Source organism: Cibotium barometz, chromosome 27 (genome assembly GCF_041138505.1).
Source record: "Cibotium barometz isolate CiBa-2024 chromosome 27, ASM4113850v1, whole genome shotgun sequence".
NCBI lineage: Eukaryota > Viridiplantae > Streptophyta > Polypodiopsida > Cyatheales > Cibotiaceae > Cibotium > Cibotium barometz.
This window is the reverse complement of record NC_141072.1, coordinates 23722390-23732623: the sequence shown is the minus strand read 5'-3', so window position 1 is coordinate 23732623 and position 10234 is coordinate 23722390.

Here is a 10234-nt window from a genome sequence, read left to right as displayed (position 1 = left end):
GCCCCGCAGCCCGTAGTCCCCCCCGGCGGTGCCGTGCCGTCACGCCCCCGCAGCCCCCCCGGGCCGTGCCGTCACGCCCCCACAGCCCCCCCTCGTGCCGCGCGGTGCCGTCATGCCTACCCCGCAGCCCGCAGTAATCATGAGAACTGGGTTTAACTGTGCAAAAGCAATTAACATGATGTCTGACTGAATGACTGATGGAATGAACATGATCTAAGGCTGGTTACCATGTAACACTTTGATACCAATGTGACATGTGAGGCGTCGCCGTAGTAATCAAAACCTTAGTCTAACTAAACTGCACTTAATGATGTTTAAGAGATAGACAAATATGTGTCAATGCAATGCAGCTATATTAGATGATGAATGCGGTTACAATGAGATCCAAAGGGATCTATGCTGTCCTAGATGATGTCTACCCCTGGAAGAGAGGGAAACATGCTGAATAATGATGAAGGATGGCTGAAAGATGGTTGTCCTGACTCCAATGCTGAGTTCCACCACTTGTATGCTGGTATCCCTCTATGTAGGAGTTGGGAAGATGGCTGAATATGCTGATGCGTGGATGCGCTGCTGCTCCCAGCCCTCTTGGTGTAGAAACGCTAAAGGAACACACTGTTGGATGCTGAACTGTATCCCCCTTTGCTCCTAGGAAGGAAAACGCTGAAGAGATCCAGATGTCTATGCTGAAATGATGAGTTGGCCAGCTCTGAATATGCTCACGACTGCCATTTAAATGCCATAAATGCTTTAAAGGCTGGTCGGCTGACTTGAATGCTGTCGGCTGCCTCCACAATCTATGGTACAAAAAGGTACATGTCTGCAGCCCTTAGCTGCCTTCTTGAAAAGGTGATAACACCCCAAAATTCAATCCCAAACTAGGACTCCTACTGACTCAAACCCCTAGTGGGCTGAATGATTAAAAGCAAGGAGCACTTGGGCTATTTATAGCCCCTTTAAATGCATGGGGAACTGGCCGACTGCTGGTCGGCCTGTTCATAAATTTATTAATGCTCTTTTAAACACACTCGACTGGATCACTCCTGCGCATGTTGCTGCCCGACTGCTTTCTAGTCCACACACACCCTAGTGCCTGCCTGCTGCCTCTATGTACTGGTTCAGCCGACCATGGCTATGGGCAGCCGACACCTTCTGCAACCAGCCTACTCATCTCTTGTCCTGCTGATGTCAGCCGACAGTCCTTTCTGAAACCAACCAACTGCTTCTTGCTCCAAGTCCTGCTCCATGTCCACCTCAGATGTTACACCTAAAGCTCCTACACTCTGGTTCTACCTATCTTCTAGTGGTTCATACTCTTTATTTGGTTGCCTTTTCTGGATCTAGCCCTGAGAATGTCCATGGCATCTATGATGCACATGACATCCCCCTCTGCTAAACTTGATGACGGGAATCCAACCTGCTCTTGGATGACTGTCATCATCCCAATCCTGTCCCGAAGTCCATCTGTCATCATCCATTCCTCGCAAACCTTTTTCTCTGAAAACCTTGCCTGTTCTAAAACCACTCTGTCTCTGATGAAGATCTATGCATCTGGTCTTCCTCTAGTCCACAATCCATTCCTGCCCTAACTCTGAACACGGTCTTGGTCTTCATTCCTGGAACTGAGTCTGGCACTCTCACATCACCCTTGGAGGATCAACCTCCCTTGGGACCGTTACCTGAGAACCTATCTGGCTCACGGAACTGCCATCCCCATCTGGCACTGTGGAACACCACCAACAAACCTCCTGGGAGTTCTTCCCGATCTGTGTTCTTGTCTTGGGCTTCGAATCCGTGTACTTTCCTGTACCTTGGACCTGTACACCATCATCTGGGACTGATTTAGTTTTTAGCTTTGCTGAGCCTGATGCTCTGATACCAATGTAGCACGCGGAAGCTCTGGGTAGTCTTCTTTCAGCCCTAAACACTCTTGGAAACCATCTGATGCAAAAATGCACCATCTGATGCAAAAACGCAGATATAGAGAGAGAGTAGAGAGCGAGAGAAGTGCTGGAAATTCAGTATAATCTATGGTACAAAAAGTTACATGTCTGCAGCCCTTGGCTGCCTTCTTGAAAAGGTGATAACACCCCAAAATTCAGTCCCAAACTAGGACTCCTACTGACTCAAACCCCTAGTGGGCTGAATAATTAAAAACAAGGAGCACTTGGGCTATTTATAGCCCCTTTGAATGCATGGGGAACTGGTCGGCCAGTTCATAAATTTATTAATGCTCTTTTAAACACAGTCGACTGGATCACTCCTGCGCATGCTGCTGCCCGACTGCTTTCCAGTCCACACACACCCTAGCACCTGCTATACTGCCTCTATGTGTTGGTTCAACCGACCATGGCTATGGGCAGCCGACACCTTCTGCAACCAGCCTACTCATCTCTTGTCTTGCTGATGTCAGCCGACAGTCCTTTCTGGAACCAGCCGACTGCTTCTTGCTCCAAGTCCTGCTCCATGTCCACCTCAGATGTTACACCTGAAGCTCCTACACTCTGGTTCTACCTATCTTCTACTAGTTCATACTCTTTATCTGGTTGCCTTTTCTGGATCTAGCCCTGAGAATGTCCATGGCATCTATGATGCACATGACAAGTGGTAGCAGGGGGTGCAAACAGTTTCTGAAAATAAGAAAAGCATTCATGTTGGAGCTCTGAGAAAGACGGAGTCCATTCACGATCCAGTTTACAGACTATGAGGCAAGAGGTCTTCCTCCTGTAAGCATGTAACCCTTGAAAGAAAGATTTTGAAGAGCAGCCTTTATCCATGAATTGAGTCATCCTTGCCTGAACCTGCCACTTGGCCAATTTCCATCGGTCAATAGCTTGCAAGAGAGCTGTTGACTGAGAGAGAGTGTCCATTTGTTGAGAGGAGAGGGGCTGCAATTGGGAATGTGCAGTCAAGGACTGAACTACTACTTTGGCATGCTGAACTTTAGCTCTCCAGTCAGGCATGGAATTACTCCCATATTCATGAATAGCATGCTGAAGCCTGTCCACAAGGCGTTGCCATGCAAAATTACAGTCATAATGGACATGGGCTGTAAGAGGAATTATGGGCTAATGTCATCTACTGCTTGTATGCTGACTCTACAGCCCAATGCATCCTTGGCAATCATCTTTCTCAATCTTGGTCCTTGGGTCGTTCGGTCAGACAAGGGTGTCCACTCAGTGCCCTCTTATATGCCATTGCCACTCACCCACTTCTCAGATACTTGGATCATCTTATCGCGCAGGACCTTCTCATTGGTCTTCAGATTCCTGGAGCCCCTCCCTTTATGGCTCAGGCATATGCAGATGACTCCTTCTTTATGCAGCATAATTCTCCATAGCAGTTGAAGACTCTTATGGACACTCTCTCTATATATGGCATGGCTGCTGGCTTGCATGTCAATTTTGACAAATCTAGCCTCATACCTCTGCATTTATATGATTGGCATGTTCTTTTATGGCCCGGACACATTATGCGACCCTATGATGTGGTCCGCCATCTTGGTTACCCTATTGGCTGGTACATCACTATAGGAAACAACAGTTAAATTGGATTTTTGACAAACTTCATGCCAAGCTCCACTACTGGAAGCTCTCCACCTGGCCACTCCATGTTAGGCTCCGGATTGTCCAGTCGATTATCATGGCCTATGTTCCGTACTATTTGCCTTTGATACATTGGACCTCTCAGGATACTTCTGCTTTCATGTCTCAGACTATGGAGCTGTTATGGAAAACAAAGTCTTCTGTGCTAAAGCTTTAAGACTTATGCGGATGGCAAAAGTTTGTTCCCCGAGGATGCATGGCGGATTGAATGTGCTGAATATTGCGCATCATGTCTTGGCAAGGAAAAATCCTCTCCTACTCACCTTTTTTCATCAGACGCAGCCATGGACTCATATGCTTGCAACCATGTGCACGGCCTTACGCACTTCTGGACATGGTGCATGGATCATTGATCACTGGGAGGTCATTTTGGGCAGATTTGTAGGTTCTATCCCAGGCTGCCCTTTTGCCACTTCACTTATTTTGCGATTGGAAACAAGTCCTTTCGCATGCTCATTGGGCACCCTTCCTTTTGTCTCATGCCAATTCCCTTCGGGGGCAGGAAAGCATTTACTGGAGTGCTGTTTTTGATTCTCCATTGGCCCTGCAAGAGCCAATTCGGACATACAATCTCAGCAAATTGGGGATTAGGTGCATAAATGATGTTGTTGATGCTACTGGTCAAATGCTTTCCTTCCCTTGGGCTATGGCTTCCTATCCACTAGCCATGCATCACAGGTTCATTTGGAGGAAAATTGGTGACTTGCTGCAGCCTTTTCTTCCCATCCCTCCTTTATCTAACAGGGACAGATTACAGGATTGGCAGTTACACCCGGTGGGCTCAAATTCTCGTCCTGTTATTCTTTCTGACCTAACGGTTAGGATGACATACTCTTTCCTCCAGCCGTCACCATGGATTCATTCACATGCTAATTCTCTTTGGCTATTTTGGGGGCTATGATATCCACTATGCAGGTACTAAGCATTTCTCGGGTCTAGTCAGACATGAACTGCAGCCCCAGCTTGCCTTCAATGATTGTGATGGCAGATGGATAGTGATTCAATGTGATGTCAATGGTGATATTTGGGAGTTTGCCTCTGTTTATGCCTCGCAAACTTCTGCTTCCAGAGCTTCCATGTGGCATGCCATTGCTGTCACGTGCACACCATTCAGGTGTACAGTGACATGGCATTATTTTATGGCATGGCATCATCAGGCATTTAATCAGGATTTATCATGCATTTTATGGACATTTAAATGAATGTTTTCAGCATGTACCACATGGTATGGGTTGGATTCAGCATTGTAGCATCATATTAACCATCTAGACAAAAGCATTGGGGCTTGTGGAGGCAGCCGACAGCATTCAAGTCAGCCGACCAGCCTTTAAAGCATTTATGGCATTTAAATGGTAGTCGTGAGCATATTCAGAGCTGGCCGACTGCAGCCAAGCTGGCCGACCAGAACCAATTCCCCATATATAAAGAAACGCATCATTTCAGCATAGACATATGGATCTCTTCAGCGTTTTCCTTCCTAGGAGCAAAGGGGGATACAGTTCAGCATCCATCAGTGTGTTCCTTCAGCATTTCTACACCAAGAGGGCTGGGAACAATAGCGCATCCACGCAGCAGCATATTTAGCCATCTTCCCAACTCCTACATAGAGGGATACCAGCATACAAGTGGTGGAACTCAGCATTGGAGTCAGGACAGCCATCTTTCAGCCATCCTTCATCATTATTCAGCATGTTTCCCTCTCTTCCAGGGGTAGACATCATCTAGGACAGCATACATCCCTTTGGATCTCATTGTAACCGCATTCATCATCTAATATAGCTGCATTGCATTGACACATATTTGTCTATCTCTTAAACATCATTAAGTGCAGTTTAGTTAGACTAAGGTTGTGATTACTACGGTCGAAGCCTCACATGCCACATTGGTATCAGAGCGTTACAGGGTAACCAGCCTTAGATCATGTTCATTCCATCAGTCATTCAGTTAGACATCATGTTAATCGCTTCCGCACACTTAAACCCAGTTCTCAAAATCTTGCAGGCCACCCTTAGGGATTTTCCCTTAGGGATGCATTAGTAACCCATCCATCTGCATTCTTGCACAGCATATAGGGTTGCACATGGTTTGCATAGTAGATATCTTAGCAGTCATCTTAGCAGTCCATCTTGCATCTGCAAGGCATGCATGTTTGCCCATGAACTCTCTAGGAAAGAATGACATCCATCATCAAAGGAGGACATAAGTTTTGGGGTTTCTCTTCCACAGAAGATGGAAGTTTGCTCCAACATCGCCTCAAGAGGTTCAGAGCTTCAGGAACGACGGAGATGGTAGGTGAAAGGTTTCCACAGGCAGGTCAGGGGTGACTCAGGTATTTCCAAGCAGTTTTAGCAGCATTTGCCATTCAGTTCCCGCAGTATATAGAGTCTTGGCTCAAAGGATTTCACTCCTGCAAACGACCTCAGTCCCGACAGCAGAAGACAGAAGGGGGTAGCAGTTCGGAGGCAAAGGATCACAGAGGAGTCGAAGGTTGCCAGGTATACCACCCAGCAACAGTCTAGCAGCGGGGAATGTCACGTGCACACCATTCAGGTGTACAGTGACATGGCATTATTTTATGGCATGGCATCATCACGCATTTAATCAGGATTTATCAGGCATTTTATGGACATTTAAATGAATGTTTTCAGCATGTACCACATGGTATCGGTTGGATTTAGCATTGTAGCATCATATTAACCATCTAGACAAAAGCATTGGGGCTTGTAGAGGCAGCCGACAGCATTCAAGTCAGCCGACCAGCCTTTAAAGCATTTATGGCATTTAAATGGCAGTCGCGTGAGCATATTCAGAGCTGGCCAACTAGCCAAGCTGGCCCGACCAGCACCAATTCCCCATATATAAAGAAACGCATCATTTCAACATAGACATTTGGATCTCTTCAGCGGTTTCCTTCCTAGGAGCAAAGGGGGATACAGTTCAGCATCCAATAGTGTGTTCCTTCAGTGTTTCTGCACCAAGAGGGCTGGGAATAGCAGCACATCCACACATCAGCATATTCAGCCATCTTCCCAACTCCTACATAGAGGGATACCAGCATACAAGTGGTGGAACTCAGCATTGGAGTCAGGCTAGCCATCTTTCAGCCATCCTTCATCATTATTCAGCATGTTTCCCTCTCTTCCAGGGGTAGACATCATCTAGGACAGCATAGATCCCTTTGGATCTCATTGTAACCGCATTCATCATCTAATATAGCTGCATTGCATTGACACATATTTGTCTATCTCTTAAACATCATTAAGTGCAGTTTAGTTAGACTAAGGTTGTGATTACTACGGTCGAAGCCTCACATGCCACATTGGTATCAGAGCGTTACAGGGTAACCAGCCTTAGATCATGTTCATTCCATTAGTCATTTAGTTAGACATCATGTTAATCGCTTCCGCACACTTAAACCCAGTTCTCAAAATCTTGCAAGCCACCCTGAGGGATTTTTCCTTAGGGATGCATTAGTAACCCATCCATTTGCATTCTTGCACAACATATAGGGTTGCACATGGTTTGCATAGCAGATATCTTAGCAGTCATCTTAGGAGTCCATCTTGCATCTGCAAGGCATACATGTTTGCCCATGAACTCTCTGGGAAAGAATGACATCCATCATCAAAGGAGGACATAAGTTTTGGGCTTCAACTGGCAGCAGTAGGGGGTTTCTCTTCCACAGAAGACGGAAGTTTGCTCCAACATCGCCTCAAGAGGTTCAGAGCTTCAGGAACGACGGAGATGGTAGGTGAAAGGTTTCCATGGGCAGGTCAGGGGTGACTCAGGTATTTCCAAGCAGTTTTAACAGCATTTGCCATTCAGTTCCCGCAGTATATAGAGTCTTGGCTCAAAGGATTTCACTCCTGCAAACGACCTCAGTCCCGGCAGCAGAAGACAGAAGGGGGCAGCGGTTTAGAGGCAAAGGATCACAGAGGAGTCGAAGGTTGCCAGGTATACCACCCAGCAAAACATACTAGCAGCGGGGAATGTCACGTGCACACCATTCAGGTGTACAGTGACATGGCATTATTTTATGGCATGGCATCATCAGGCATTTAATCAGGATTTATCAGGCATTTTATGGACATTTAAATGAATGTTTTCAGCATGTACCACATGGTATGGGTTGGATTCAGCATTGTAGCATCATATTAACCATCTAGACAAAAGCATTGGGGCTTGTGGAGGCAGTCGACAGCATTCAAGTTAGCCGACCAGCCTTTAAAGCATTTATGGCATTTAAATGGCAGTCATGAGCATATTCAGAGCTGGCCGACTGCAGCCAAGCAGGCCGACCAGCACCAATTCCCCATATATAAAGAAACGCATCATTTCAGCATAGACATTTGGATCTCTTCAGCGGTTTCCTTCCTAGGAGCAAAGGGGGATACAGTTCAGCATCCAACAGTGTGTTCCTTCAGTGTTTCTACACCAAGAGGGCTGGGAACAGCAGCGCATCCACGCATCAGCATATTCAGCCATCTTCCCAACTCCTACATAGAGGGATACCAGCATACAAGTGGTGGAACTCAGCATTGGAGTCAGGACAGCAATCTTTCAGCCATCCTTCATCATTATTCAGCATGTTTCCCTCTCTTCCAGGGGTAGACATCATCTAGGACAGCATACATCCCTTTGGATCTCATTGTAACTGCATTCATCATCTATATAGCTGCATTGCATTGACACATATTTGTCTATCTCTTAAACATCATTAAGTGCAGTTTAGTTAGACTAAGGTTGTGATTACTACGGTCGAAGCCTCACATGCCACATTGGTATCAGAGCGTTACAGGGTAACCAGCCTTACATCATGTTCATTCCATCAGTCATTCAGTCAGACATCATGTTAATCGCTTCCGCACAGTTAAACCCAGTTCTCAAAATCTTGCAGGCCACCCTTAGGGATTTTCCCTTAGGTATGCATTAGTAACCCATCCATCTGCATTCTTGCACAGCATATAGGGTTGCACATGGTTTGCATAGCAGATATCTTAGCAGTCATCTTAGGAGTCCATCTTGCATCTGCAAGGCATACATGTTTGCCCATGAACTCTTTGGGAAAGAATGACATCCATCATCAAAGGAGGACATAAGTTTTGGGCTTTAACTGGCAGCAGTTAACTGGCAGCAGGGGGTTTCTCTTCCACAGAAGAAGGAAGTTTGCTCCAACATCGCCTCAGGAGGTTCAGAGCTTCAGGAGGACATAAGTTTTGGGCTTCAACTGGCAGCAGCAGGGGGTTTCTCTTCCACAGAAGACGAAAGTTTGCTCCAACATCACCTCAGGAGGTTCAGAGCTTCAGGAACGACGGAGATGGTAGGTGAAAGGTTTCCACAGGCAGGTTAGGGGTGACTCAAGTATTTCCAAGCAGTTTTAGCAGCATTTGCCGTTCAGTTCCCACAGTATATAGAGTCTTGGCTCAAAGGATTTCATGCCATCAGACAACACTACTCATAGATCTCATATGATCCCTTCTGAAAAGCGATCATGGGAGGAGTTACCACGACACATGCACAAGATTTATGGACAGCCATGCGCACTGGAATATTGGGCTACACCTATCATCATAATGCCTTTACTAACTACTGGGCGCGCTTGGATAGATGGTATTTACTGCATGCTCAACAATATACAGATTTCAGTCTTCATATTGAGGTTGATCACTCTCTTGGTCTCTCTGACCATGCTCCTTTATGGCTGAATATTCAGTTTGGCAGCCCTGGGATGACATGCCTTTACATTCCATTCGGATGAAACATATCAATAAAGGATACCTGCAGCATGCACAATTTCAACAATTGATCTGATTGGCCCGAATCGCATCTGAGCCATTGTCTGTGAGATAAAATCCCAGTTGACCGTGTCAAAAGCTTTAGCAAAGTCCACTTGCATAATAAAAACATCTTGGTCAGAATATTTTGCATATTCAATAGCCATGAGAGCATTGCCAATATTATCATGGATCTACCGCCTAGGAACAAAGCCATATTGCAAGGGATGCAGACCCTCATAAGGCACTTGCAATAGGCATCAATGTGATGGGCCTCCAATCCATGAGATGCTCACACAAATTCCGCTTGGGGATGAGTTTACCTATGCCATGCTTCCATGATTGGGGGAGTACTCCTATATGCCAATCCTCATTAATCATTTGCAGGATAACACCTTTAAGGTCTTCCCAAAAGTGTAAGAAAAATTCCACCGTGAGGCCATCATACCCTGGTGCCTTACCAGTGCTGAGATGGGACAAGGCATCATCAAGCTCCACATCACTGAAAGGCATATCAAGTTTGAGAGCTTCCTGTGGGTTGAGAATGGGAAGAACATGCTATAAAAGAGTATCCCGAGCTTGTAATTCGTGCAAAGAAGTGGTAGCGGGGGTGCAAACAATTTCTGAAAATAAGAAAAGCATTCATGTTGGAGCTCTGAGAAAGACCGAGTCCATTCACCATCCAGTTTACGGACTCTGAGGCAAGAGGTCTTCCTCTTGGAAGCATGTAACCCTTGAAAGAAAGATTTTGAAGAGCAGCCTTTATCCATGAATTGTCATCCTTGCCCGAACCTGCCACTTGGCCAATTTCCATCGGTCATTAGCTTGCAAGAGAGCTGTTGTGACTGAGAGAGA